Source organism: Ovis canadensis, chromosome X (assembly GCF_042477335.2).
Source record: "Ovis canadensis isolate MfBH-ARS-UI-01 breed Bighorn chromosome X, ARS-UI_OviCan_v2, whole genome shotgun sequence".
In the NCBI taxonomy this organism is placed as follows: domain Eukaryota; kingdom Metazoa; phylum Chordata; class Mammalia; order Artiodactyla; family Bovidae; genus Ovis; species Ovis canadensis.
Window position 1 is genome coordinate 131,368,056 of NC_091727.1, and position 27,918 is coordinate 131,395,973.

The 27,918-nt window shown below is 39.3% G+C and overlaps 1 long non-coding RNA gene across 1 annotated transcript in view; it reads right to left on the reverse strand.

The window, feature by feature from the left end:
* Positions 1-27,918, reverse strand: part of LOC138931222 (uncharacterized) — a 55,156-nt gene that overhangs the window by 21,310 nt on the left and 5,928 nt on the right. Inside the window, exon 3 of the long non-coding RNA XR_011446477.1 lies at positions 602-691. This is a non-coding gene — a long non-coding RNA (uncharacterized lncRNA). The remainder of the gene's footprint in view (positions 1-601; positions 692-27,918) is intronic.

Genomic DNA, 27,918 nt, shown 5'->3' on the forward strand with positions numbered 1-27,918 from the left:
CAGACCTGGCATCCTGAAATCAGAAATGAAGATACAGATTACAGAAGTGACACAGGTCAGCAGGAAAGCAAAATTTACTTGATTTTGGCCTGACGTGTGGCTGAGTCTCATGTAGTCTCTGTGTGGACATGTAAGGTCTCTGCTTTTCTTAGTAGTAGGATGACCCCCAGCCAGGTTACCTAATCTCTCTATATCACTTCACCAGCTACAAAATGGTGTAGAAATCATATTCTCTACCTCCCTGGAATGTTGTGCAAAATACATGAGATTAGAAATAGTACACATTCAGGAAAGCTGAGTTCTTCATTGTTTCCTGAGGTCAAGGATCCTGCTTTTTGCAAGTTTTAAGTTCCAATCATCCTATGACCATGCATAAGTGGTCATTCAATTATGAAACAGTATGAGGACTTATTGAGTTCATCTGATACAGAGTGTGATAGGAGCTGGAGATTGGAAAGTGATTATTTGGAAATTACCACTTCTTCCTTCCCAACTAAGGTCTCCAAAGGAAAGGCTCTTTCCCATATGGGATCTCATTTACCTCTATATCTATCTCACAAATTTTATCTGAAAAACAACCAGCACAGGGGAAATGACTTACCCAAAGGTGGATGATGTAACTGGCGCCAGTATCCTATTGCAATGTTCCTTTGCAAACCTCCTGTTTCTGGATAATCTTGCATATATCATTCTGGAGAAATTAACACAGAAGATAAAAAGTGAAATGGGAAAGTATATGCAATAAAGTGACGTGGGGTGATGGTTTTGGTGGTTTCTTTCTCAAACCATATGGAGTTGGTCCAGTGATTGTTTCTTTCTTCCTAAACTAATTGGCAAGTTACGCCAGTGAAGAGATAGAACACAGAAGTTAATACATAATGGAAACTTACACATTTCTCTTCTGCTTAATATTTCCAGTTGTCATCATAGAGTAATGCTATTTGGATTATGTCAAGTGACGCTCCTATAAAGGAAAGATGGTATGGGATAGGAGGGGAACTAATATCTATTGAGTGTCCTATGTACAATATGCTGTGTATGACACTCGACATATTTTGTTCTTTTGCTCCTCAGAACAATTGTTTCCATTTTATAAATTAGAAAAGGCACACTCAGAAGTATTATATAATATCTAAGAATTATATGTGTGTATGTGTATATATATGAAAGTGAAAGTGAAGTCGCTCAGTCGTGTCTGACTCTTAGCGACCCCATGGACTGTAGCCTATCAGGCTCCTCCGTCCATGGGATTTTCCAGGCAAGAGTGCTGGAGTGGATTGCCACTTCCTTCTCCAGGGGATCTTTCCGACCTAGGAATTGAACTTGGGTCTCCCGCATTGCAGGCAGATGCTTTACCGTCTGAGCCACCAGGGAAGCCCAGCTTGTATATATATATATATATATATATATATATATATATATATATATATATATATATATATATACATATAAAAGCTGTGTGTGTGTGTATATCTATATCTATATATAATACCCTACCATAACTGCAGATATCACAGAAAAGCTAATCCTGAGGTAGTGCTCTCCTCATGTAAAACACTGCCTCCTTTTTACTTTGTGGTGATTCAGGGCTTAGAGATAAGTATTTTGAATTGAGTATGTTTTCCTTGACAATCATGCATGCATGGATGGATACTAATACTTTTCTTTCTCCAAGTGGACACTCTCAGTAAATATAAGCATCTAGATCGCAGAAGAGACATCTTCTAGGACGTGGATTTTCACTGGAGTGTCTGGCAAATAATATTCACCCAATAAAAATGCATTGAAATCACAAGTCCATGGATCAGTGAATGTACGTAGAGCTCCTACGACAAAATACCAAAGTGGACAAAATGTGTAAATAGTTCACAGATGAAGAAATTAAAATGGCCAATAATCATAAAAATATGTTCTAACTCACTAATAATTTAAAGAATGCTACTGAAAGCATCTAAATATTCTTTCATTATCTATCATCTGACAAATATAATTCACAAACATTTGAAAACTGGCTTGTGTGTTGGGGGTGCAGGTTGGGGAGGCTCAACTTCAGAATAAGTCAAGGAAACAGAACACAGTCAGAAATAAATGTAAATATTATGAACACAAGTTTAGAGGTGGGTAAGAAATGAGAACACTCTGACACCTTGTGAGAGAATTTAAACTATTGAAATCACATCCCAGGGAACATGGCAGGGAAATTTTTAAACATGTTCAAAAGTAAGCTGGTAAGAGGATATTTGCTGGAGCATTGCATGAAATAGAAAAGAAAAATGGAAATATAGGAAGCTTTCCAAATGTCCATAACTATGTGAGTAAAGGCTAACAAAACCATTTATACTTCTCTATGGGCTTCAAGGCGAAACGGAAAAAAAACGCCTAAAATTCCAGAGTTAGCTACTGATCAGGAAGAAAACAAACCTGTGTTCCTGATTAACTGAAATCCCCTAAAGTCAGTCCTGGAGGAAGGCATAGAAGCCCACTCCAGTATTCTTATTTTTGCTTATCTGGTGGCTCAGCAGTAAAGCATCCACCTGCAATGCAGGAGACGTGGGTTCCATCCCTGGCTTGGGAAGATTCCCCTGGAGGAGAGAAATGGCAACCCACTCTACTTCTCCATTCTTGCATGGAGAATACCATGGACAGAGGAGGGCTACAGTTCATAGGGCCGCAAAGAATCAGACACGACTGAAGCAACTTAGCACACACGCATGCAAAGTTAGTACTGTGTTCTGAATAATGGTCATAATAATGGGTAACTTGAATAGCTGCTAGGATTAAAGGACATGAAATATAAAATGCAATTCCTTAAAACACTTCTGCACATATCACTTGCCCTCCCTCCAGATCACCTGTCTCAAGGGCAGTACCTGAGCTTCTGCCTGAGCCCCACCCCTCTCTTCAGGGATGAGCCAATGCATGTGGCTGACACCGAGGTCAGCTGGCAGAAGGGGCAGGATTTCATCTTCTCTGTCCTCTTCCTCTCCCAATAGGGTAGATGAGTGAGTACTGTGGGACAACAGCAGGGGTGTGTGACCATTTCTCCAGCCCTGAAAGCCCATCTTCTGAAAGAATGGCTGCTCTGTGTCCTCAGGGAGGGTGAGGGATGGGACCTCATCCCATCCTGATACCTGCAGAGGTGATCCAGGCTCTGTCACCATGATCTTGGGCATCTGTGACTGGGACTCATGGTCCCTTTGTCACAAAGCTGTCTTGATGAATGAATGAATGAGGAAATCTGCCCAAAGGGTACAGCGCATGGTCAGACTTCAGGGCCCTTTAAGTGTTGGGGAAAGAAGTAGGGTCTGTCTGAGCCTTTGTCCTAAAGAAGGCACTGTGAAAAGTCATTTCTCATTTTTTTCTCCTATGACAATATACAAATCTTTATGAAGGAAGCAAGTATCTCTCTGTTATACCATAAGACAAACTTCTGAGATGAGATGGCTCTTTCATATTAACTGGTAATCTTTCAAAGAACTAATCCTTTTAGAGAGAGAATAGCATTGAAACATATACATTATCCATATGTAAACTAGATAGCCAGTGGGAGTTTGATGTATGATGCTGTCCTGCTCCCTAATTGTGCAGTGCTGGGCCATGTCTTTATGTCCCTGTCACTCAGCGTTTCCTCTATAAAATGGGGATGAGCACAGCAACAGTATCTACCTCATAGGGTGCTACAAGGACTGATGGAGATGATACATAAAAACGACTTAGCACATTAGTAAGTTTTAGCCATATTTCTTCCTTCTTATATGTCTTTATTGGCAATACTATCCCCACAGGCATAAAAAATAGGATATAGGCTGATGGTTCATTCATAACAGTCTCCTAGGGCCACCTTGGGGCTTCCCTGATGGCTCACGTGGTAAAGAATCTGCCTACAATGCAGGAGACTCGGTTTCAATCCTTGCATCAGGAAAATCCCCTGGAAGAAGGGAATGGTTACCCACTCCAGTATTCTTGCCTGGAAAATCCTATTGACAGAGGATACAGTCTAGGGATCGCCAAGAGTGGGACACAACTGGGTCACCGTAACAATTTATTATGAGCTTCATGGCTTAAAACGTCAGAAACTTCAGAGACAAGCTCTCATAGTTCTAGAGACCAGAAGTCTGAGATCAAGGTGTCAGCAGGGCCAGGTTCCTGCCAAAGGCTCCAGGGAAGCATCCATCCTTACAGCTGGTAGTGTCCAGTGGCTTCTGGAGCCCCTTGGTTTGTGGCAGCACAGCTGCAATCTCCGCCTCTCACTATCTGTTCACATGACTTTCTTCCTTGTGTGTGTGAAATCTCCCCTCCTTTCTCCTATAAGAACACTAGCCTTTGTCGATTTCACCTCAGTATCCTTAACTGGGGCTTCCCTGGTGGCTCAGAAGTAACGCCTCTGCCCGGAAATGGCAACCCACTCCAGTACTCTTGCCTGGAAAATTCCATGGGTTACAATCCACGGGGTCGTAAAGAGTCAAACACGACTGAGCCACTTCACTTTTCACTTTCAATCCTTAACTGAATCAAGTCTCTCAAGGCTAGTTTTTATTAAGGTCACATTAACTTGTATGAGGGTGTTAAGATTGGACACATCTTTTCAGGGAACCCACTTAACCAACTTCAGTGAGGTATGTAGGTTCCCAAAGTACATGTAGATGAGATCTTATCCACTGTAGATAAATATACAAATATACACATAAATGGGGGCTCCCCTGGTGGCTCAGTTGCTAAAGAATCTGCCTGCAATGAAGGAGACCTGGGTTCAACCCTGGGTCAGGAAGATCCCCTGGAGAAGGGAATGGAAACCCACTCTAGTATTCTTGCTTGGAGAATCCCATAGAGAGAGGAGCCTGGTAGGCTACTGTCCATGGCATCTCAGAGTCAGACACAACTGAGCAACTAACACTAAACACACAAATATATAAATATCTATGGGGAATTCCCTGCTGCCCAGTGGCTGAGACTCCAAGCTACCAATACAGGGTGCCCAGATTTCACCCCTGGTCAGGGAACTAGATCGCACATGCCACAACTAAGAGTTCCCATGCCAGAACTAAAGGTCCCACATGCTGCAATGATGATCAAAGATCCCGTGTATTGCAACTAAGACCCAGTGTAGCCAAATAAATAATAATCAATTAAAATTAAATAACCATCGATTGTTAGGTTAATAAAAAGATTAATATCTACATTAGAAAATTCTGGAGGAATATAATATAGAGGAAAATGCAGTTTAATTGGGTGGTATGTTTTGGGGTAATGCTTTTTTCACCTCTTTTCTATAGCATCTGTCTTTACCTAAAATGAATACCAATTGCTCTTGTACCTATATAAAAACAAAACAAAATGGAGCGGAGCAAGAGGGTTCCTAGCTCAAACATAGGAAAGCCTTTGGAATGGGAATGCCCTAGACGCACAGGAAGGGAGATGAGATATCGGGGAACCCTTCTAGATCATAACAGGACACATTCCACCCAATTCCAAACTATAGTGGTCACTATCACTATTTTAAATTCCTGTGTATTGAAGTGGGAAAAACAACTGTACATCAGTTTGGTTGATTATGCTTTGCAGATCTTATCAGATGAGAAGGAGTAGTGTCCACTGGTTAGATGTGGATCTCAGCAGCCACCCAGAATCTGTTCACATCTTAGTCTTGTGACTGGCGAGCCCTGCCCTCACTCTGTCTCACTTGTTGATGTTTAAATTCAGACAACAGAAGCTCCTCCTTGTGGGTTGCGGTGAGGACTAAATGAGCAAGTACACGTTTAGCACTTACAATAGCGTAGGCAGAGGGGAAATCAGCAATAACATTAAGTATTCTTATCACTACTATGATATACAAATTGACTATTAATGTTACCACTGCCATTTTTATTATTATGTGCATTTCTACTGATTGGCATAGACTGACCTTCACAATACATTTATATTAAAAAGTATTCTATAGTTTTCATTTGTATTCATTTTATTTTTTACTTGGAGGATAATTGTTCTACAATGTTGTGCTGGTTTCTGCTGTACAACAATGTGAATCAGCTGTAATTATACATATATCCTCTCCTTCTTGAGCCTCCCTCCCACCCATCTCACCCTTCTAGGTCCTCACAGAGCACCAAGCTGGGCTCTCTGTATTATATAGGAGCTTCCCACTAGTTATCTGGCTTACACCTGATAGTGTGTGTGTGTGTGTGTGTGTGTGTATACATATGTCTATGCTACTTCTCAATTCATCCTACCCTCTTCTCTCCCATATTATTTTTTAAAACTCCACATATAATCAATATGATATAATATTTGTCTTTCTCTGTCTGAGTTACTTCACATACTGTAAATGAACTATACTTAAATAAAAAAAAACTTACCAATTGCATAATAAAATTTATAAAAATGTATTCAAATGATAACAGTGCTTATCCACTGTAAGAATCTCTAATTTTTTTTCCTCTCCTATATTTCCCATTTTTTATTTATAACAAAAGTGTCTTGGTTTTTTGGTAGTAAAAAAAATAGTATTTTTAGCCCTTCCCAAAGGAAACTGTTCAGCAGCAAAATGAGGAACATCTCCAAGCCAAGGGAATGAGGTAACAGCATGGTCCAAGGTAGTTCATGAATCTACCACGTGACAGTCCCAACTGGGCAACTTTAGGGACAGGACAGAGGCTCAGGGGCGGGGCAAGCCTGTCTCTCAAATAAGCCTTCCAGTCAGCATTCAGATGATGTTGCCAATTCCCAGAATTTTAGTGATGTCAAGAGATGAAAGCGAGTCACAACATGCTTCTTTCTGTCCCCTCCAAATCAGGCCCCCTGAACTGAAACCAGGTTCACTGGTTTAACCACACAGTTAGCCAAGTTTAACTTGCAGCTGCTCCCTCAGGAGGAAAAGGCAAGAGTGATTCCCCTCTTCTTTTGCTCCAGGAAAATGTCTAGTAGACTCAATATCACACTTGGTTCTTCTCTACTGGATCTCGTTTCTGAGGCTCAGAGTCCATACCTTCTCTAATGTTCTACTGTAAGGAAGAGTAAGGAGATAAACACATGGAATAGAGAGGAAAATGAGAGGAAGGGAAAGCCCGTGAAAAGCAGGGGAAGGGGCTCAGGATCTGCTTGCCTGCCCCCTCTCACTTCCCTGGAAGCTGTGCAATGATGCCTTTCCTATTCCCCAGCTCCATCACACAGCCCCCTCCACACACAGCAGTGACACTGAGGCTCTCACATCATGGACTTGCTCCCTTATCCCTGCTTATGTTACATGTCCAGTATTCTCTCCCGTAGACATGCTATTATGGAAATGAGGCATCACATTGACAGAATCAAGGAGGTAATGTTGGAATGGGAACTAACATTGCTGAAAGGTTACTAGATGCCACACACGTTGGTTATCTTCATTTCCTCTTCATATGCTCAAAGTAATGCCTTGAAGTGAACATCATCACTTCCTTCCTGCAGACTGGCATATACTCACGCTCAGAGAGCAAAGCACATGTTCAGAGAATCCTAGGAAGGCATAAAATGGACAGAGAGACAACTTTGTAGGGCTGACAGGCCAATTTTGTGACAGTTTGATCATTAAAAAAAATAATTCTGTCAGATGGTAACCCTTTGAAAAAATAAGAATCTATGAGTCATACTAATAAAGGAAATATATGAATAAATAAATAAATAATAAGGGAGAAGGGAAAGCTCAACCCAACATCTGAATGTCAATTAACATCAATAAATCTAGAAGAAATGACAAAATTATAAAAGCAGCACTTAACAACTAACATAGTCATGACAGATTCAGATAAGAGTCACAAATGGATTTCAGTCTGTAATAAATCCCACAGCAGTCACTGAGTCACCATGGTAACCATGCTGACCAAGGAAATCTGTGATAAAACAAATAGCAATGATCTTGATACATTTCCTAATATGTGCTAGGAACTGAGCAAGGCTGACATAACACACAGAAATTAACCTCAAATATTCCTGACACAAATATTTCTCACAACTTTACCAATACACACAAACAAACACACACATCCCCACCTAAATACATGGATACCCACATTCATAATGCTCTCTCCCACTTTTTCTTACCACCCAAGAACCCAGGAATTCATCAAGGTAGATTTGTTTGAGGATAATGAAGATAACTCCACAATTCAATCCTAACCACACAAATGTTAAAGCCGTAAAACTATTTCATTTCAGTGAATGATTTTCTGGAGATGACCTATAGAATTATCTCTATGATATTTTTGTCCTTTGTTTTGGTACATTGCCAATGACATCTAAAAGCTGATATGAGCATCTAGGCAAATGAATATTGTGATGGTAATTTTATGTATCAACTTGCTGGGACCACAGTGCCCAGATATTTGATCAAACATTATTCTAGATGTTTCTGTGAGAGTGTTTTTGAGTGAGAATCACATTTAAATAGGTAGAATTTGGGTAAAGCACTTAGCCCTCCATAATGTGGATGGGCCTCATCCAATCAGGTGGAGGCATGGATAGACCAAAAGGCTGACCTTCTCTGAACAGAAGGAATTCTGCCAGCAGACTGCCTTTAAACTTCATCTACAACACAGGCTCTTTGTGGTTTGCTAGCAGGCTGCCTTCAGACTCCAGCTATAACTCTTTCCTGAGCCTCCAGCCTGTTGGCCTCCTACATTAGCCTTTGGACTCACCGAGCCTATTCAATTTCATTGGTCAACTCCTCAAAATACATCCTATTGTTTCTGTTTCTCTGGGAACCTAAGTAATGCACATAGTAAGCACCAAGAGTCTTTTCTATTCTCTTCTGTGGTGCTTTCAACCCAAAAGATTTCCCAGCAACATCTGGTTACTGACAGTTCAGTGAAAATATATCTGAGATTTGTATTTTAAAAAAAGTGCCATTCATGGAAGCAATTTAAATATCCATCAACGGCTGAATGGATAAAGATGGTGTGCTACATATATACAATGGAATATTACTCAGCCATGTAAAGTAACAAAGTCGAATCATTTGCAGAGATGTAGATAGAACTACAGTTTGCCATACAGAGGCAAGTAAGTTAGAAAGAGAAAAACAAATATGGTATATTAAAGTATACATGTAGCATCAAGAAAAATGGTACCAATAAACCTATCTGCAGGGCATGAACAGACATGCATAGAGAGTGAACTGTGGATATGGGGAGGGGGAAACAGGGGTGGGATGAATTGTGAGATTGGGATTGACATATACACATTACCATGTGTAAAACAGATAGCTACTAGGAACCTGCTGTATAGCACATGGAGCTCAGCTTGGTGATTTGTGGTGGCCCAGATGTGTGTGGGGGAGATCCAAGAAGGAGAAGATATATGGAGAGCTGATACACTACATTCTACAGCAGAAACTAACACATTGTAAAGCACTATTATCCCAATTTTTAAAAATGCCATCAATAATAGCATCATAAAGCATGAATATATAGAGATAATCTATGTAGCACACCTATGTCCATAGATGTGTATGACCTGTAATCTGAATCTGCAGAACCTTGCTGACAGAAATTAAAGAAGCTCTAATAAATAGACTGACTACAGCAGTCCTGAGCATGGCCCCACCCACTAGAGCAAGACCCAGTTTCCCCCACATCCAGTCCGCCCATCAGGAAGCTTCCACAATTCTCTTATCCTCATCCATCAGAGGGCAGATAGAATGAAAACCAGTCACAGAAAACTAACCAAACTAATCACAAGGATCACAGTCTTGTCTAATTCAATGAAACTATGAACCATTCTGTGTAGGGCCATCCAAGATGGATGGGTCATGGTGGAAAGTTCTGACAAAACGTGGTCCATTGGAGAAGGGAATGGCAAACCACTTCAGTATTCTTGCCTTGAGAATCCCATGAACACTATGAAAAGGCAAAAAGATATGACACAGAAAGATGAACTCCCCATTTTCATAAGTTCCATTTTCATAATGGAAATCTTATTGGTACAAGAAGGCAAAGTAGAAAGAGTAGAAATAAAAGACACACAAATTATAAAGTAAAAAGATTTCTTTCATCTTTGTGGATGACATTATTGTCTATGAAGAAAATCCCAAGAAAAGTATATTGCAAAAGAAGAAATAAAACCAAAACAACTGGACAGTTCAGTTCAGTCGCTCAGTCGTGTCCGACTCTTTGCGACCCCATGAATCGCGGCACGCTAGGCCTCCCTGTCCATCACCATCTCCCGGAGTTCACTCAGACTCACGTCCATCGAGTCAGTGATGCCATCCAGCCATCTCATCCTCGGTCGTCCCCTTCTCCTCCTGCCCTCAATCCCTCCCAGCATCAGAGTCTTTTCCAGTGAGTCAACTCTTCCCATGAGGTGGCCAAAGTACTGGAGCTTCAGCTTTAGCATCATTCCTTCCAAAGAAATCCCAGCATTGATCTCCTTCAGAATGGACTGGTTGGATCTCCTTGCAGTCCAAGGGACTCTCAAGAGTCTTCTCCAACACCACAGTTCAAAAGCATCAATTCTTTGGTGCTCAGCCTTCTTCACAGTCCAATTCTCACATCCATACATGACCATAGGAAAAACCATAGCCTTGACTAGATGGACCTTAGTTGGCAAAGTAATGTCTCTGCTTTTGAATATGCTATCTAGGTTGGTCATAACTTTTCTTCCAAGGAGTAAGCATCTTTTAATTTGATGGCTGCAATCACTATCTGCAGTGATTTTGGAGCCCAAAAAAATAAAGTCTGACATCGTTTCTACTGTTTCCCCATCTATTTCCCATGAAGTGATGGGACCAGATGCCATGATCTTTGTTTTCTGAATGTTGAGCTTTAAGACAACTTTTTCACTCTCCACTTTCACTTTCATCAAGAGGCTTTTTAGTTCCTCTTCACTTTCTGCCATCAGGGTGGTGTCATCTGCATATCTAAGGTTATTAATATTTCTCCCAGCAATCTTGATTCCAGCTTGTGTTTCTTCCAGTCCAGCGTTTCTTACTCTGCATATAAGTTAAATAAGCAGGGTGACAATATACAGCCTTGACGTACTCCTTTTCCTATTTGGAACCAGTCTGTTGTTCCATGTCCAGTTCTAACTGTTGCTTCCTGACCTGCATACAGGTTTCTCAAGAGGCAGGTCAGGTGGTCTGGTATTCCCATCTCTTTCAAAATTTTCCACAGTTTATTGTGATCCACACAGTCAAAGGCTTTGGCATAGTCAATAAAGCAGAAACAGATGTTTTTCTGGAACTCTCTTGCTTTTTCCATGATCCAGTGGATGTTGGCAATTTGATCTCTGGTTCCTCTGCCTTTTCTAAAACCAGCTTGAACATCAGGAAGTTCACGGTTCACGTATTGCTGAAGCCTGGCTTGGAGAATTTTGAGCATTACTTTACTAGCATGTGAGATGAGTGCAATTGTGCAGTAGTTTGAGCATTCTTTGGCATTGCCTTTCTTTGGTTTGGAATGAAAACTGACCTTTTCCAGTCCTGTGGCCACTGCTGAGTTTTCCAAATTTGCTGGCATATTGAGTGCAGCACTTTCACAGCATCATCTTTCAGGATTTGAAATAGCTCAACTGAAATTCCATCACCTCCACTAGCTTTATTCATAGTGATGCTTTCTAAGGCCCACTTGACTTCACATTCTGGGATGTCTGCCTCTGAATGAGTGATCACACCATCATGATTATCTGGGTCATGAAGATCTTTTTTGTACAGTTTGCATAACTAAAAAAATGGACTCTAACACATACCTCACAACTTATAGAAAAAACAAGTCAAAGTGTAGTATACTTAAATATTAATTTACATTTAAACATATTTAAATATATTAAAAATAAAAGTAAAGCATGCCATAAGTCATGAAATGTAGATCTAAGACCTAAGAAAATAAAGATGAACTCCCTAGGTCGGCAGGTGTCCAATATGCTACTGGAGAAGAGCAGAGAAATAGGTCCAGAAGGAAAGAAGAGCGTGAGACAAAGTGGAAACAATGCACAGTTGTGGATGTGTCTGGTTGTGAAAGTGAAGACAAAAGCTCACCCAGAAGTCTCCAAATCTACACTGAAACTAAGTTCCACTCAAGAGCCAACAAGTTCCATTGCAAGATACACCACGCTAATTCTCCAGCAAAACAGGAACACAATACTGAACATTAAAAGATGGGCTGCCCAAAGCTATGCAGCCCATAGAAACCCCAAAACTCACTCCTGGACACTTCATTGCACTCCAGAGAGAAAAGATCCCGCTCCACCCACCAGAACACAGAACACAAGTTCCTGCAACCAGGAAACCTTGACAAGCCACTGGTCCAACCCCACCCACAGATAGCAGTCTCCACAATTAAGAGGACCACGAACTTCCAGCCTGCAGAAAGGGCACCCCAAACACAGCAATTTAAACAAAATGAAAAGGCAGAGAAATATTTAGCAGGTGAAGGAACATGATAAAAAACCACCAAACCAAACTGAAGAGGAGGAAATAGGGAGTCTACCTGAAAAAGAATTCAGAATGACAGTAAAGGTGATTCAAAATCTTGAAAACAAAATGGAGTTATGGAAAAATAGACTAGAGACAAGGGTTGAGAAGATAGAAGAAATGTTTAACAAGGACCTAGAAGGAAAAAAGAAGAGTCAATCAATAATAAACAATGCAATAACTGAGATTTAAAGTACTCTGGAGGAAACCAACAGTAGAATAACTGAGGCAGAAGAGAGGATAAGTGAGGTGGAAGATACAATGGTAGAAATAAGTGAAGCAGAGAGGAAAAGAGAAAAAAAAAAGAATTAAAAGACGTGAGGACAACCTCAGAGAACTCTGGGACAATGTTAAATGCCCCAACATTCAAATCATAGGTGTCCCATAAGAAGAACATGAAAAGAAAGGGCATGAGAAAATATTTCAGGAGATAATAGTTGAAAACTTCCCTAAAATGGAGAAGGAAATAGCCACCCAAGTCCAAGTAACCCAGAGAGTCCCAAACAGGATAAACCCAAGGTGAAACACCCCAAGACACATATTAATCAAACTAACAAAGATCAAACACAAACAGCAAATATTAAAACCAGTAAGGGAAAAGCAACAAATAACACACAAGGGGATTCCCATAAGGATAACAGTTAATCTTTCAATAGAAACTCTTCAGGCCAGGAGGGAATGGCAGGAAATACTTAAAGTGATGAAAGAGAAAAGTCTACAACCAAGATTCCTCTACCCAGCAACTATCCCATTCAAATATGAAGGAGAAATCAAAAACTTTACAGACAAGCAAAAGCTGAGAGAATTCAGCACCACCAAACCAGCTCTTCAACAAATGCTAAAGGATCTTCTGTAGACAGGAAACACAGAAAAGGTTTATAAAAACGAACTCAAAACAATAAAGTAAATGGTAATGGGATCATATTCATCAATAATTACAGTAATTGTAAGTGGGTTGAATACCCTAACCGAAAGACAAAGACTGGCTGAATGGATACAAAAACAAAACCCCTGTATCTGCTGCCTACAAGAGACCCACCTCAAAACAGGGGACACATACAGACTGAAAGTGAGGGGCTGGGAAAAGATATTTCACACAAATAAAGACCAAAAGAAAGCAGGAGTAGCAATACCCATATGAGGTAAAATAGACTTTAAAATGAAGACCATGATAAGAGACAAAGAAGAAACCAAAGAATCAATTGAAGAAGACACAACAATTACATATATATATATATATATATATATATATATATATATATATATATATATATATATATATGCAGCCAACACAGGAGCACCTTAATATGTAAGTCAAATGCTCACAAGTATGAAAGGGAAAATTAACAGTAACACAATGATAGTGGGGGACTTTAATACCCCACTCACACTGATGGATAGATCAACCAGTTAGACCTAATTGATATCTACAGGGCATTTTGCCCCCAAACAATGGATTTCATGATTTTCTTAAGTGTACATGGAACATTCTCCAGGAAAGATCACACCCTGGGCCATAAATCTATCTTTGGCAAATTTTTAAAACTTGAAATCATTTCAAGCATCTTTTCTGATAACAATGAGGTAACATTAGATGTCAACCACAGGAAAAACACTATGAAAAACACAAATATATGGAGGGTAAACAACACCCCTCCTGAATAACCAACAGATCATGGAAAAAACCAAACAGGAAATCAAAATATACATTGAAACAAGTGAAAAGGAAAACACGACAACCCAAAACCTATGGGATTCAGTAAAAGCAGTGCTAAGAGGGAGGTTCATAACTATACAAGCCTACCTCAAGAAACAAGAGAAACATCAAATGAACAACCTAGATTTACACCTAAAGCAATGAGAAAAAGAAAAGTAGAAGAACCCCAAGGTTAGTAGAAGGAAAGAAATCATAAAAATCAGAGCAGAAATGAATGAAAAAGAAATGAAAGAGATTAGAGCAAAGATCAACAAAACTAAAAGCTGGTTCTTTGAGAAGATAAATAAAATAGACAAACCATTAGCCAGACTCATCAAGAAAAAAGGGAGAAGAAGCAAATCAAGAAAATTAGAAATCAAAATGGAGAAATCACAACAGAAAACACAGAAAAACAAAAGATCTTAGGAGAATACTATGAGTAATATGCCAATAAAATGGACAACTTGGAAGAAATGGACAAATTCTTAGAAAAGAGTACCCTTTCAAAACTGAACCAGGAAGAAACAGAAAATCTTAACAGACCCATCACAAGCACAGAAATCAAAGCTGTAATCAAAAATCTTCCAACAAAAATAAGCCTAGGGCCAGATGGCTTCACAGCTGAATTCTACCAAAACTTTAGAGAAGAGCTAACACCTATCCTAATCAAACTCTTTCAGAAAATTGCAGAGGAAGGTAAACTCCCAAACTCATTCTATGAGGCCACCACCACCCTAATACCACAACCAGACAAATGTGCCACCAAAAAAAAAAAAAAAAACCCAACCCTACTGAGCAATATCACTGATGAATATAGATGCAAAAATCCTCAAAAAAATTCTAGCAAACAGAATCTAACAACATATTACAAAGATCATATATCATGACCAAGTGGGCTTTATCCCAGGGATGCAAAGATTCTTCCCTATTCACAAATCAATCAATGTGCTATACCATATTAATAAATTGAAAGATACTCTCCAGAAAGCAGGCACAGAATAAATAATAAAAGCCATATATGACAAACCCACAGCAAATATTATTCTCAATGGCAAAAAATTGCAAGCATTTTCTCTAAAATCAGGAAGAGACAAGGGTGCCAACTCTCACCACTACTATTCAACATAGTTTTGGAAGTCCTAGCCACAGCAGTTAGAGAAGAAAAAGAAATAAAAGGAATCCAGATTGGAAAAGAAGTAAAAATCTCACTGTTTACAGATGACATGATCTTCTACATAGAAAACCCTTTAAAGATACCACCAGAAAATTACTAGAGCTAATCAATGAATATAGTAAATTCGAAGGATATAAAATTAATACACAGAAATCCTTTGCATTTCTATATACTAACAATGAAAAGGAGAAGGCAATGGCACCCCACTCCAGTACCCTTGCCTGGAAAATCCCATGGACGGAGGAGCCTGGTAGGCTGCAGTCCATGAGGTCGCTAAGAGTCAGACACGACTGAGTGACTTCACTTTCACTTTTCACCTTCATGCATTGGAGAAGGAAATGGCAACTCACTCCAGTGTTCTTGCCTGGAGAATCCCAGGGACGGGGGAGCCTGGTGAGCTGCTGTCTATGGGGTCACACAGAGTCGGACACGACTGATGCGACTTAGCAGCAGCAGCAACAATGAAAAACAAAGAAATTAAGGAAACAATTCCATTCACCATTGCAATGAAAAGAATAAAAAACTTAAAAATAAATTTACCTAAAAAAACAAAAGACCTATATATAGAAAAATATAAAACACTGATGAAAAAAATCAAAGATGACACAAATAGATATAAAAATATACCATATTCATGGATTGAAAAAAATCAATAAAGTTAAAATGAGTATATTACCCAAAGCAATCTACAGATTGAATGCTATCCCTATCAAGCTACCAATGGTATTCTTCACAGAACTAGAACAAATAATTTCACAATTAGTATGGAAACATAACAAAACTTGAATAGCCAAAGGATTCTTGAGAAAGAAGAATCGAACTAGAGTAATCAACCTTCCTGACTTCAGACTATACTACAAAGCAACAGTCATCAAGAGAGTATGGTACTGGCACAAAGACAGAAATATAGATCAATGGAACACTATAGAAAGCTCAGAGATAAATCCATGCACCTATGGACACCTAATATTTGACAAATGAGGTACAAATATACAATGGAGAAGACAATCTCTTTAACAAGTGGTGCTGGGAAAACTGGTCAACCACATGTAAAAGACTGAAATTAGAACACTATATGACAACATTTCAAAAGGTTCTAAATTAGAACACTTTCTAATACACTTTCTAACACCTTTCTAAATTCAGACTTAAATTGAAATAGAGAAAACCACTAGACCATTCAGGTATGGACTAAATCAAATCCCTTACAATTATACAGTTCAGTCAGTTCAGTCGGTCAGTCATGTCAGACTCTCTTCAAGTCCATGGACTGCAGCACACCAGGCCTCCCTGTCCATCAAAAACTCCCAGAGTTTACTCAAACTCATGTCCATTGAGTCAATGATGCCATCCAACCATCTCATCCTCTGTTGTCCCCTTCTCCTCCTGCCTTCAATTTTTCCCAGCATTAGGGGCTTTTCAAATGAGTCAGTTCCTCACATGAGTTGGCTAAAGTATTGGAGTTTCAGCTTCAGGTTCAGTCCTTCCAATGAATAATCAGGAATGATTTCCTTTAGGATTGACTGGTTGGATCTCTTTGCTGTCCAAGGGACTCTCAAGAGTCTTCTACAACACCACAGTTCAAAAGCATCAATTCTTCAGCACTCAGCTTTCTTTATAGTCCAACTCTAACATTCATACATGACTACTGGAAAACCCATAGCTTTGACTAGATGGATCTTTGTCGACAAAGTAATATCTCTGCTTTTTAATATGCTGTCTAGGTTGCTCATAACTTTTCTTCCAAGAAGCAAACATCTTTTAATTTCATGGCTGCAGTCACCATCTGCAGTGACTTTGGAGTCCCCCAAAATTAAATCTGGCACTGTTTCCCAATCTATTTGCCATGAAGTGATGGGACCATATGCCATGATCTTAGTTTTCTGAATGTTGAGTTTTAAATCAACTTTTTCACTCTCTTTCATCAAAAGGTTCTTTAGTTCTTGGCTTTCTGACATGAGTGTAGTGTCATCTGCATATCTGAGGTTATTGATATAACTCCTGGCAATCTTGATTCCAGCTTGTGCTTCATCCAGCCCAGCATTTCTCATGATGTACTCTGCACATAAGTTAAATAAGCATGGTGACAATATACAGCCTTGATGTACTCCTTTCCCAATTTGAAACCAGTCTGTTTTCCCATGTCCAGTTCTAACTGGTGCTTCTTGACCTGCATACAGATTTCTCAGGAGGCAGGTCAGGTGGTCTGGTATTCTCATCTCTTTAAGAATTTTCCACAGTTTTTTGTGATCCACACAAACAAAGGCTTTGGCATAGTCAATAAAGCAGTGGAAGTGAAAAACAGATTAAAGGGATTAGATCTTATAGAGTACCTAAAGAACTATGGATGGAGGTTAGTGACACTGTACAGGAGGCAGTGATCAAGACCATCCCCAAGGATGAGAATTGCAAAAAGGCAAAATCATTGTCTGAGGAGGCCTTACGAATAGCTGAGAAAAGAAGAGAAATGAAAAGCAAAGGAGAAAAGGAAAGATATACCCATTTGAATGCAGAGTTCCAAAGAATACCAAGCAGAGATAAGAAAGCCTTCCTCAGTTATCAATGCAAAGAAACAGAGGAAAACAATAGAATGGGAAAGACTAGAGATCTCTGCAAGAAAATTAGATACCAAGGGAACATTTCATGCAAAGATGGGCTCAATAAAGGACAGAAATGGTATGGACCTAACAGAAGCAGAAGATATTAAGAAGAGGTGGCAAGAAAATACAGAAGAACTATACAAAAAAGATCTTCATGACCCAGATAATCACGATGGTGTAATCACTCATCTAGAGCCAGACATTCTGGAATGTGAAGTCAAGTGGGCCTTAGGAAGCATTACTACAAACAAAGCTAGTGGAGGTGATGGAATTTCAGTTGAACTATTTCGTATGATAAAAGATGATGCTGTTAAAGGGTCACACTCAATATGCCAACAAATTGGGAAAACATAGCAGTGGTTACAGAACTGGAAAGGGTCAGTTTTCATTGCAATCCCAAAGAAAGGCAATGCCAAAGAATGTTCAAACTACCGCACAATTACACTCATCTCACATACTAGCAAATAATGCTCAAAATTCTCCAAGCCAGGCTTCAACTGTTCATGAACTGTGAATTTCTAGATGTTCAAGCTGGAATTAGAAAAGGCAGAGGAACCAGAGATCAGATTGCTAACATCCATTGGAACATAGAAAAAGCAAGAGAGTTCCAGAAAAACATCAACTTCTGCTTTATTCACTACGCCAAAGCCTTTGACTGTGTGGATCACAACAAACTGTGGAAAATTCTTAGAGAGATGGGAATGCCAGATCACCTTACCTGCCTCCTGAGAAATCTGTATGCAGGTCAAGAAGCACCAGTTAGAACTGGACATGGAACAACAGACTGGTTCCAAATCAGAAAAGGAGAACGTCAAGGTTGTATATTGTCACCCTGCTTATTTAACTTATATGCAGAGTACAAATTATGTGAAATGCCAGGCCTAATGAAGCACAAGCTGGAATCAAGATTGCCGGGAAAAATATCAATAACCGCAGAGATTCAGATGACACCACCCTTATGGCAGAAAGTGAAGAGGAACTGAAGAGCCTCTTGATGAAAGTGAAAGAAGAGAGTGAAAAAGCTGGCTTAACACTCAAAAAATGAAGATCATGGCATCTGGTCCAACCACTTCATGGCAAATAGATGGGTAAACAATGGAAACAGTGACAGACTATTTCCTTGGGCTCCAAAATCACTGCAGATGGTAACTGCAGCCATGAAATCAAAAGACACTTACTCCTTGGAAAAAAATCCATGACAAAACTAGACAGAGACATTACTTTGCCGACAAATGTCCATGTAGTCAAAGCTGTGGTTTTCCCAGTAGTCTTGTATGGATATGAGAGTTGGACTATAGAGAAAGCTGAGCATCAAAGAATTAATAATTTTGAACTGTAGTGTTGGAGAAGATTCTTGAGAGTCCCTTGGACTGCAAGGAGATCCAACCAGTTAATCCTAAAGGAAATCAGTCCTGAATATTCATTGGAAGGACTGATGCTGAAGCTCCAATACCTTGGCTACCTGATGCAAAGAAGTGACTCATTTGGAAAGACCCTGTTGCTGGGAAAGATTGAAGGCAGGAGGAGAAGGGGACAACAGAGGATGAGATGGTTGGATGGCATCACTGACTCGATGGACATGAGTTTGAGCATGTTCTGGGAGATGGTGATGGACATGGAAGCCTGGCGTGCTGTGTAGCCAATGGGGTCGCAAAGAGTCAGACAGGACTAAGTGACTGATATGAACTGAACAAAACATTAACTCTAAAGAGGAAATAAGAGGAAAATATGAGAAAAGTCAGTGGTTACTCTGAGGTGACATGGCCCCAGCAAATTAACTTCGTACTTTTAAGAAGTGAAAAAATATTTTTTAAAATCTGTTTGTACCTCTCATCCCCATACAATCACAGGCCTTCTTTCTCTCTCTTTTTTCCTTTCTCCCCGACCCTTCAACATCAAAGCTCCAGAAAGCATTTCTGCATTTGGTTTTTAATATGTTTCTTTTCCTACCGACCCCTTACCTTACCGCACTGTAGTTTCTGTCCCCATAATTGCAATGAATATGCTCTCACCAAGGTCACAAGTCTCCTTTTTGTCTCTAGCTTCAGATATTTTGTATAAATATGTTAACATCCTGAAAATTATTTTAATAACCATATAAAATATGCATGTTTGTACACATTGCTGCTATTGCTTAATATCAAATCTTCAACAGTTTCCTAGGCTCTGGAGCAGGACGTGCTGGGTTCAAACCCAAGCTGACCTGCTGCCTAACTGTGCAGTCCTGGGCCAAATCCTTATTTTTCTGTCCCACAGTTTTTTAATCTATAAAATGAGTATAAAAAATAAAATAAAATAAAATAAAATGAGTATAAACAATTGTATCTACCTCATAGAGGTGCTGTGAGCGCTGAAGAACTGATACAGGAATAGGACTTGGCATATGATATATAAAAAGGACTTGGCACAAATACAATTTTAGCCAATTTTGTATCTTGTTTTCTCTATCTTTATTGATACTACTATCCTGGAAGTTGTGAAAAATAGGGTTTACACTGATTTTTATTCATATTCAGTGACATCTGAGGGATGTTTTTACTGAGTGTGTTAGTTTCCTATCTCTTTGTATCACTCATTCATACACTAATTATAAATACATATTGAGCTTGAAACCCATACTATTCCATTAACACTTACTCACTAACTCTGAAGCGGAAATAAGAGGAAAATATGGGGAAAGTCAATGGTTAAACCTGAGATGACATGGTTCCTGCACATTAACTTTTATATTTTTCTGAACTGGCAATAAAAAACAAACAAACAAACATGAAATTCATTGCTTAAAACAACAGAACTTTTTTCCTCTTTCACTTCTGGAGACCAGAGTCCAAAAGTAGGGTGTTGACAGGGCCATACTAGAGCGGCAGACTCGTCTTTGCCTCCATCTTTCTTTACATGGCCTTCTTCCTTGTGTGTGTGAAATCACCCTGTCCTTTTTCTCATAAGGACACCAGTCATTGGTTTTAGGGGCCACCCTAAATTCAGTATGAACTCATCTCAATTGCATATGCTCAGACCATATGTCTAAATATGGTTGCATTCACAGATATGGGTTAAGGCTTGGACATATCTTGTTGGGGAATATAATTCAACCCACTACAGTGATATAAGCAGATTAAAAATCTAAAATGAGGTCTTACCTTTTGTACAGAGCATATGAATGCATCTGTACATGCATGAATACACATATTTGAAAGCTTTGAGGACCATATAACCCAGATGAAAACATTAGCAAGGATTATCTTTGAGTGCTATATTTAGGGTATTTTTATTTTATTTCCATTTGCTGCTGCTGCTAAGTCACTTCAGTTGTGTCTGACTCTGTGCGACCCCATAGATGGCAGCCCACCAGGCTCCCCCATCCCTGGGATTCTCTAGCCAAGAACACTGGAGTGGGTTGCCATTTCCTTCTCCATTATTTCCATTTATATGTTCCATTTTTTAACCTATAAACCTGTGTTACTCTTGTAAATACAGAAAATAATAAAAATCACTGAGAAACACAAGCAATCTCTGCTCTGCTTAAAGGACTGTCATAAATTTAGAACAGGACCATCCCTGAGACACAGGAAGGGAGAATAAGATGTTGGGGAGCCCATTCCACAGGATAACAGGACACAATTCCCAAATTCCAAACCATACTACTTACTATCAATATTTTAAATTCCTACCTATTTAGGTGGGGAAAAGGTGTTGTACCTCAGTTTGAATAGTTTTGCTGTGCCCTGATGAACAGTAAGGCTGAGGGTCTTATCAGGAGAGAAGCAGTAGTGTGTACTGGTTACATGTGGGGCTCAGAGACCACACAGAATCTGGGACATCTTAGTCTTGTGACTGGCTAGCCCTGCCCTCAACTGCCTCACTCCCCTGATGGTTGAAGTCCAGCAACATGGGCTTCCCTAGTGGTCCTCCATATTTTGCAGGTCTCATCCCTGGTCTGGGAACTAAGGATCCCGCATGCCCCATGGTACAGCCAAAAGAAAAGAGAAAACATTAAGTCGGGCAACAGTATCTCCTCCTCCTAGGCTTTGGTGAGGAGGAAAAGACTAAGTGTAGGTTGAACATGCACAAAAGTGTTAGGTAGTGAAGAGGTCAGGAATAAATATGAATGATTCTTATCATCATACTGAAATGGATCATTAGAAATTATAGGATCATTTTTATTATTCTGTGAGCTTATACTGGTTGGCTTGAATTGACCTATGGTGTTTGTCATTAAAAAGTAGCTTATAAAACCGTAAGAAGAATTTTACATCATTGTTATTCTTAAAAATGCATAATTATACTGGCATAGTACAATTTCTGAAAAAAAATATAGACAGTTCTTATCCATAAGAAATAGACCTTTCAGGTTTGGGAACGCATGTAAGAATTAAAGATATTAAAATTTAAAAAAAAAAAAAAGAATTTTAATGACTTTCTTTCCCTTCGTGAGTTGTCTACCCAGTTTTATCTACAACAAAAGTGCTTGGTTTTGGAAGTGCAAAATGTAGTAAGAACAAATATCCCTAGCCCTTCCTATAGGAAAGTGGGTCAGTGTCAAAATGGGGAATCCCTAAGCCATAGGAATTAGGTAACAGGTGGTCTCAGAACTAATTTTTGAATCTACCACATGACATTCCCAGTTGGGCAATGTCAAGAGAATTAGAAATGACTTAAAGGAAGGGCAATCATGTCTCTCAAATAGAGCTTCCATTAGGCAATCGAATGACATCTACACTTCCCAGGATTTTAGTAAAGGTTTTGAGATGAAAGCAGCTTCACAAGATGCTTCCTTCTGTACTCTCACAGTTAAAGCCCCTTGAGCTAACAGCAAGCCATGGTTTTAACCACCAGTTATCCAAGGAATGAGCTCCAAGGGAAAGGCAAACGTGACGGTCTGCATGATACTGCCCAGCCCCACAGCAAACCTAGAGGAGAATGCTTAAACAGCAGCATTCAGGGGGAAAGTTTAGTCACAGTTTCAATCAGACAAAGTCCCCAGGCACAATCAACATGTGAGAATGAAATAAACTTTAAAGTATCTTCCTGGGATGTCCCTGATGACCCATTGGTTAAGAATCCACCTTCTAATGCAGAGGACATGGGTCTAATCCGTGGTCAGGAAACTAAGATCCCACATGCCGTGGGGGCAACTAAGCCTGCATGCCACAACTAGAGAGAAGCCGCAATGAAGAGCCCACATGTCACAATAAAGATCCCACATGCCACATCTGAGACCCAACACAGCCAAATAAATAAATAAATATTAAAAATAAAATTGCAACCTCATCGCTAGAAAAAAGGAAAAGAGAAGAAAAGGAAAGGAAAAGAAAAAAGTACCTTCCTTATGCAACTAAAAATAATAAAAGAAAAGGAAAATATACAAAAGCCCAGCATTTCAAAAAAATTCAAAATGGGATACATGCTCAAGCCAACTGAGGGATCTGAGTGTTAGTCTGAACACAGGAGGTGAGGTGAGGTGAAGTCGCTCAGTCGTGTCCGACTCTTGCGACCCCGTGGACTACAGCCTACCAGGCTTCTCCGTCCATGGGATTCTCCAGGCAAGAATACTGGAGTGGGTTACCAGTTCCTTCTCCAGGGGATCTTCCCGACCCAGGGATCGAACCCAGGTCTCCCGCATCGGAGGCAGATGCTTTAACCTCTGAGCCACCAGGAACTACCTCTAATCATGTCACCTTTTACCTAGGTTCTGGATGTACAGGTCTAGCTGAGCAACAGTGGGAATGAAAGATAGAAAACTAGGCCTGGGCAAAGAGAAGAAGTTTCATATTCAGAAGGTACTGAGACACTGTTTAGAGCTAGGTGAGACCTGGCAACTCTTAAGACTTTGAACATGACGGATAAAAAGTGACTAAAAATAGTATCTGCTGATTCCCTTAGTGCCTCCTACAGCACAGAAACTGAGAAAATGGGTGTGTCCACCTTATCTTTGATAAAGGAGGCAAGAATATACAATGGAGTAAAGACAATCTCTTTAATAAGTGGTGCTGGGAAAACTGGTCAACCACTTATAAAAGAATGAAACTAGATCACTTTCTAACACCGCACACAAAAATAAACTCAAAATGGATTAAAGATCTAAACATAAGACCAGAAACTATACAACTCCTAGAGGAGAACATAGGCAAAACACTCTCCAACATAAATCACAGCGGGATCCTCTATGATCCACCTCCCAGAATTCTGGAAATAAAAGCAAAAATAAACAAATCGGATCTAATTAAAATTAAAAGCTTCTGCACAACAAAGGAAAAATAAGCAAGGTGAAAAGACAGCCTTCTGAATGGGAGAAAATAATAGCAAATGAAGCAACTGACAAACAACTAATCTCAAAAATATACAAGCAACTTATGCAGCTCAATTCCAGAAAAATAAACGATCCAATCAAAAAAAGGGCCAAAGAACTAAATAGACATTTCTCCAAAGAAGACATACGGATGGCTAACAAACACATGAAAAGATGCTCAACATCACTCATTATTAGAGAAATGCAAATCAAAACCACAATGAGGTACCACTTCACACCAGTCAGAACGTCTGCGATCTGAAAATCTGCAAGCAATAAATGCTGGAGAGGGTGTGGAGAAAAGGGAACCCTCCTACACTGTTGGTGGGAATGCAAACTAGTACAGCCACTATGGAGAACAGTGTGGAGATTCCTTAAAAAATTGCAAATAGAACTGCCTTATGACCCAGCAATCCCACTGCTGGGCATACACACTGAGGAAACGAGAATTGAAAAAGACACGTGTACCCCAGGTGTTCATCGCAGCACTGTTTACAATAGCCAGGACATAGAAACAACCTAGATGTCCATCAGCAGATGAATGGATAAGAAAGCTATGGTACATATACACAATGGAGTATTACTCAGCCATTAAAAAGAATACATTTGAATCAGTTCTGATGAGACGGATGAAACTGGAGCCAATTATACACAGTGAAGTAAGCCAGAAAGAAAAACACCAATACAGTATACTAACACATATATATGGAATTTAGAAAGATGGCAATGACGACCCTGTATGCAAGACAGCAAAAAAGACACAGATGTGTATAACGGACTTTTGGACTCAGAGGGAGAGGGAGAGGGTGGGATGATTTGGGCGAATGGCATTGAAACATGTATACTATCATGTAAGAATCGAATCGCCAGTCTATGTCCGATGCAGGATACAGCATGCTCGGGGCTAGTGCACGGTGATGACCCAGAGAGATGTTATGGGGAGGGAGGTGGGAGGGGGACTCATGTTTGGGAGTGCATGTACACCCGTGGTGGATTCATGTCAATGTATGGCAAAACCAATACAGTATTGTAAAGTAAAATAAAGTAAAAATAAAAAATAAAAAAAAGACCTTAAAGATTTAAAAAAAAAGCTGAAACTCCAATTAAAAAAAAAAGAAAGAAAGAAAATGGGTGTGTCCATTTCAGAACCTATAGAAGCTCTGAAAGAGAAGATACATGGCATAACATTCACAACATACATTTCCTTTCTGCTCCTTCAAATCCAAATGATCTCTATGAGCTCATCTTATTCAAGTCATCTCTTTTCTTGGGGGAGAACACAGGAGAAATGATACATATATTTGTTGAACTTTTACAATATTGAAAAACTGATATCTTCTATCGCTTTGTTCATTATTCCTCACAACAGATCTGTGAGGCAGGTATCAATTTGCCACTTCCTAAATGACCCACTATATAGTCACACACATCTACTTAGAGGCATCTCTCCTCATTTTCCATGGGTTATTTTTTCCAATGAAGAGACAATTTTTAGAAATAGAAACAAAAAGTTTCCTTTAAAGAAGATTATAAAAATTAACTATTGTATGATCCCAATGCCCTTTAAAGAATTCGTAGTGTGTATGTGAGTGTGTGAGTGATAGTTGCTTAGTCATGTCTGACTCTTTGCAACCCCATGGACTATAGTCTGCTGGCTCCTTTGTCCATGGAATGCTCCAGGCAAGAAAACTGGAGTGGACTGCCATTTCCTTCTCCATCATACATGTATAAAGAGAATGAAAGGACATATAGGTAGTTTTAATTTCCTGCTTACTCCTGAATCTACATCACATTTCTTTATTAACTGTGAGTTATGGACTTCTCTGGTGGCCCAGTGGTTAAGAACCCACCTTGCAATGTGGGGAGAAATAAATAAATATATATATATATATATATATTGTAATTGACTATATTTTTAAAAATTGAAAGTTAAAACTCAAATTCATAAAAGTGATTACCCATAAGATGACAGAGCAGCAGCTCAGGATGGAAGATGATATATATTCTCATTAAAAATACAATACATAATTACTGACTCCAGGTACTAAAAAGGACAACAAACAATGACCAACCCAGTAGTAAAGAGCAACTCTACTTGCTCAGATTGAATTAGACACATTTCACACTAAAAGGAACTGGCATTCTTTGGAGAAAAGGATGATTCCGGGACTAAGTGGGGATTGTAGCAGATGAGTCTGAACCAAACTCTCATACTAGAACACATGTCAAGGAGACAATAGCTACCCTAAAGACTCAGAAGCCAACCAAAAGGCTCTCACAGTCCAAAAATAGAACAATTTGAACATCGAAAATGTTAATACCTGCAATGGATTAAACATCAAGTATATAAACATCTAGAGCATATGATGACACTCTAAAAGAAAAAAAAAACAACAACTCAATTTTCACCTTTGGAGGATCCCACAGAAAAAAACTCACCATCTGGAAAAGTAGAAATACTGCAAAAGAATTAAGCATTAATTCCTCTCTTCTGTGTCAACCAGACATCAGTGTAACCTCATATTGATGAGAGGAAGTTTGTCTTATAGAAGAAATCCAGCTAATAAATGGAAAAGAAATTATAGAATTAAAATATTACCATTTGCAACCATTAATGGAATACAGATCGAGGTCATCATCTTAAGAGGCTAAGAAAACATGAGTTAAAAGGCAGATGGGAAATGTCATAATAGATGGATCAGATAACACCTGGACCCAGTGATCAGTCTCAAGGACAGAAGAGGAAGGACAGAAATGAAGAGGCTCCTGATATAGGGCTATAGGAAGTACACCACCACATCTCAGGTACTTTTTCCACAAATCTGAATCTGAGCAAGCCTCTATATGTACAGTAATCACTAATTTAAAGGAAATAGGATGAGCCAGAACAATAGAACCAACAGCACAATAGAGACATAATCAGCGTAATCCAGAATGCAGACTCCACAGGAAAAAGACCAGCTTGATAAGTAAATAAATAGAGATTTTAAAAAGGACATTTGGATGAAAAGAGATCAAGATTTCAGAGAAATTAAGCTTAAAACCACCATGAGCTGCTACCACATATCTATAAGAACAACAAAAGGAGAAAGATGGAAAATACCACATTGTCTAATGCGTAGAAATTGTGATGAATATTATCTTCTAATTTTTACAATCATTATCTTCACATTTTTGTTAAATAAATACACTCTGTATACGCAAAAATGCCTACCAAAACATAGTTTTCACCTAACAACAACTAACAGGGGCTGACATAGTTCAACAAATGTCTCTTTCTTCTTCCTAAGTATAATGGCGAGGAGTGTGGGCTCTGGAGACAGACCACGTCCAAGCCATCATTCTACCACTTACAAAATGGTATGAATTCGAACACTTTTACTTCACCTCATAGTCACTCAAGTGCCTCATCTGCAAAACAGCAATTATACAGAACTGATCATAGAAGAAAGAAGTTCAAAGTAAAAAATATTGCCTTGTGTTTTGGTTTCTACAAGGATAAATGGTGAGGGATTACATAATTTTAAAAAATCAACTGCAAAAACCTTGGGATAGCTGGCTCTCTCTGTACTATAGGAGAATGAAAGAACCTCTCTGGGCCTCAGTTTTCTCCTTTAAGAAGAACTGTCTTTACCTCATGGGTTGTTGCTTTGAGAATTAATTAATACATGCAAATACTTAGAGTGGCATGAGGCACACAATATCAGCTCAATAAATGGTACAATT